The sequence below is a fragment of the Gossypium hirsutum genome, unplaced genomic scaffold (genome assembly GCF_007990345.1).
Source record: "Gossypium hirsutum isolate 1008001.06 unplaced genomic scaffold, Gossypium_hirsutum_v2.1 scaffold_27, whole genome shotgun sequence".
Classification (NCBI taxonomy): Eukaryota; Viridiplantae; Streptophyta; class Magnoliopsida; order Malvales; family Malvaceae; genus Gossypium; species Gossypium hirsutum.
The window spans coordinates 329,921-334,192 of record NW_024402771.1 but is presented as its reverse complement, the minus strand read 5'-3'; the positions used below and the strand labels follow the sequence as shown (position 1 = coordinate 334,192).

The window sequence follows — 4,272 nt, the reverse complement described above, 5'->3', positions numbered from 1 at the left end:
TACCTTGATAGCTAAGGGCAACGAAGAACGAAGAATGGAGCAACTAATCAAGCCACGGAGAAACACCAAATTTGCTTCTTGTTCCCTATCTCTTTAATTTATGTTGTTGTTTTGATGAACATGTTTATGAATATTTATGCTATTGAAATGGCTATTTAAATCAAATTGGCTTAAATTATGTTTGTGTTGGGTTGATTATATTCTGCCTGCTTGAATTGTTAAAATGATGTTTATGCTGTTATAGGCATCGGTAAATTGCTTGGTTAAGTAAAATCATGCCTAAGTTATTTTTGCAATATAATTGTTAAATAACTAATGAATTAATTATTAAACCGTATTGAAATTATAATTAATAGACGCAATGCTTAATCAGTGCATGTTTATTCTTCTAAGGTAGCTAAAGTTTAAATTCGCATTGTATTTGGTGATACATATGCCTTGCATAACTTGCAAGATTTTTGTGATTAAACTGTTTCAAGGTAGAAATACCCTGTTACCTCACTTAATCTTCTATATGCTTGTGAAGATTAATTAACCGCTTGGATTGACATTGAAAAATTTTCAAGAGATTGATTAATTTAATAAGTATGTATGTGCAGTAGTTAGCAAATTACCAAGTTGCTGTGAATTTATTCGTAGCAATATAAACATAAGTTTAATAATTCTAAGTTAAAGAAATGTAATTAATCCAACACAAGTATGTTATCTTGATTAAATCTTATTTGAAATCATGCATTATAACTCCTTTTTTTTATTTTAATTATTTACTTCGTTTTTAAATAGTTTTGGACCATCTTTTAAAACCAAATTATTTTTACCTCGCCAAAGTATTTTACAATTAATTTCATAAATAATTCTTTTTACAGTCCCTGTGGGTATGATAATTCGACATCTACTTGTCACTTTATTACTTGTTATGATTGTGTACACTTGCACATTTTCCGTCGTTCCAATTTTTTGGCACCATTGTCAAGGACTGTTTTAAAAAAGCCATTATTTGTGAATTTGTTAGTTTTACATTTTGGTTTATTTTCCAGTTAAAATTTTACTTACTTAATTTTTCTGTGATTATTACAAGTGTTTATAAGTATTGACCAGATTATTGACTTACTCCTTGTAGACTCTAAGATAGAACAAACCTTTCAACAGCAAAGAAGACAAACGGACCAGAGAAGGACTGAAGGAATGAATTTTGAGAATATGAATCAAGGAAATGGAGTAAACCTTGCTCAAAATCCTATCCTTTTTGCTGATGATAGGGATAGAGCCCTAAGACAATATGTTGTGCCAGTGTTTAATGATCTTAATTCGGGTATTAGGAGACCCAAAATTGAGGCACAACAATTCGAGCTGAAGCCAGTCATGTTCCAGATGTTTTAGTCAGTGGGCCACTTCAATGGAATACCTACCGAAGATCCTCATCTTCATTTAAAATTGTTTATGAAGGTGAGCAACTCTTTCAAATTAGCCTTGTTGAACTCATTGCCACCAAACTCAATTTCCACATGGCAAGAGCTAGCCGAAAGATTCCTTATGAAGTATTTACCGCCAAGCAAGAACGCTAAGTTGAGGAACGAGATCACTGCCTTCCAACAAATGGATGATGAGTCCTTGTATGAGGCATGGGAACGATACAAAAAAAGTTATTGTGGAAATGCCCTCATCACGGAATCCCACATTGAATCCAATTTGAGACATTTTATAATGGTCTTAACACTCACAAAGGATGATAGTGGACGCCTCCACTAATGGTGCTCTTCTTTCTAAGTCTTATAATGAGGCTTACGAAATCATCGAGAGGATCACTAGTAACATTTATCAATAGCCAACCAATTGAGCCACGTCAGGAAGATGAGTCGCTGGAATACATGAAGTGGACGCTCTCACTTCACTCGCATCTCAGGTATCTTCAATATCCTTAATGCTTAAGAATCTTACCACTAATGGGTCTAACAATTTTGCAGCCCAACCACCTCACCAATTTGAAAGTATTGCCTGTGTTTATTGTGGGGAAGGACATTTGTTCGAAGAATGTCCATCGAACCCCGAATCCGTATATTACATGGGTAACCCAAACCAAAATCAAGGAGGGCAAGGAATGCAATCCAACTTTTACAACCCATTGTGGCAAAACCACCCGAATTTTTCCTGGAGTAACCAAGGGGCTGGAACCAGTAACAACTACGCTCAACCTAGACTGACCCAGCTGCCTAGTTTTTCCCAACAAGTTCAGCAACCAGTTCAAGCTGAATCATCCAATAGCTTAGAGAATCTACTAAAAGCTTACATGGTGAAGAATGATGCCTTAATTCAAAGCCAAGCAGCTACATTAAAGAACTTGGAGAACCAGATGGGACAGCTTGTAGCTGAACTCAAAAATCGACCACAAGGTGCTTTACCTAGTGATATGGGGAATCTAAGAAACTCGGGAAAGGAACATTACAAAGTGTTAAAATTGAGGAGCAGAAAGACTGTAGTGCCCAACACAATCGAAGCTGAAAAGGAGCCAGATGATACTCAAGACTCAGAGGAAGTTCAATCGAGTGTTGAAATTCCAGTTTCACCAGAACCAGAACCTGCAAAATCTGATAAGGTAACTTCAGAACCACCTAATTCTAATCAACTAACAACTGCGTTAAATGTAAAATTGCCAACAAAGATAAATCAACTAGTACCAGTTCTAGTAATGAAACCTTCACCACCCTACCCCAAAAGACTTCAGAAGCAGAAACAAGAAATTCAATTCAAGAAGTTCCTTGATGTACTCAAGCAACTTCGTATCAACATCCCGTTGGTAGAAGCACTTGAACAAATGTCAAAATACGTCAAGTTTATGAAAGATATCCTGTCCAATAAGTGAAGACTTGGAGAATTTGAGATGGTAGCTCTGACGAAGGAATGCAACGCATATCTTAAAGACAAACTACCCCAAAGCTGAAGGATCCTGGATGTTTTACCATACCTTGTAACATTTGAGCAACATATTGTAGTAAGGCACTATATGACTTAGGTGTAAGTATAAACTTGATGCATATGTCGATATTTAAAAAGTTAGGGATAGGTGAAGTTAGACCTACTACTGTTACACTTCAACTAGCAAATTGATCTTTAGCACATCTAGAAGGAAAAATTGAGGATGTATTGGTATGTGTAGATAAATTCATCTTTCCTGCTGACTTTGTGATTCTAGATTCTAAAATAGAAAAAGAAGTACCCATTATCCTAGGATGGCCGTTCTTAGCAACCAGAAGGACCTTATTGAAGTGCAGAAGGGCGAGCTTACGATACGTGTTCAGGATGATCATGTAACATTTAATGATCTTAAGTCTATGTAATTTCTTGATGAGGTTGATGATTATTCTGCAGTATCTGACTTAGAAGATTTAATAGTGGAAAAGGATCCTCAACAGACTGGAAAGAATTTTGACATCAGACCCTCCAAATTATGAAGAAGAGGATGAATACTTAGCTTTGCTAGAGGCTAATAAAAGAAGATTTAATCTGCAATCCCATTTTGAATCTTTGGAGTTTGAGAAGAGGGAGTATGCCCAACCAAAAGTGTCAATCCAGGAACCACCTAAATTAGAATTCAAGGTATTACCTTCACATTTAAAATACATTTATTTAGGTAACGCATCTACTCTGCCTGTGATTGTTTCAGTAGTCAATATTGAGCAAGAAGAGAAACTTATCTTAGTCTCGAAACAATTCAAGAAGGCTATCAGATGGACCATAGCCGATATTCACGGTATTAGTCCATTTGTATGCATTCACAAGATTATCCTGAAAGATGGCGAAAAAGGGACGATTGATAGACAACAAAGACTGAACCCCATCATAAAGGACACGCTGAAAAAAGAGATTATCAAGTGGTTAGATACGGGTATCATTTATCCCATCTCAGACAGTTCGTGGTTAAGTCTAGTCTAGTGCGTGCCAAAGAAGAGAGGTATCAAAGTCGTAGAAAATGAGAATAATGAGTTGATACCAACTAGAACAATTACGGGATGGAGGAATTGCATCGATTATCAGAAGCTGAATAAGGCGACTAGGAAAGATCACTTTGCTTTGTCGTTCTTGGACTAGATGCTAGATAGACTCGTGGGGCAAGACTATTATATTTTCGCAATGGATACTCAGGGTATAATCAGGTTACAGTAGCACCAGATGATCAACACAAGACGACGTTCACCTACCCATCCAGTATATTTGCATTTAGATGGATGGCATTTGGTTTATGTAATGCACCTACTACATTTCAAATATGTATGA

At 36.3% G+C, this 4,272-nt stretch overlaps 1 non-coding gene across 1 annotated transcript; it reads right to left on the bottom strand.

Annotated features, from left to right (window-relative positions):
- Nucleotides 1-1,563: 1,563 nt before the first annotated feature.
- On the bottom strand, nt 1,564-1,672 carry LOC121226117 (small nucleolar RNA R71). Its single transcript, XR_005923995.1, has one exon. It is a non-coding gene; the product is annotated as a small nucleolar RNA R71 (small nucleolar RNA).
- Nucleotides 1,673-4,272: the final 2,600 nt, after the last annotated feature.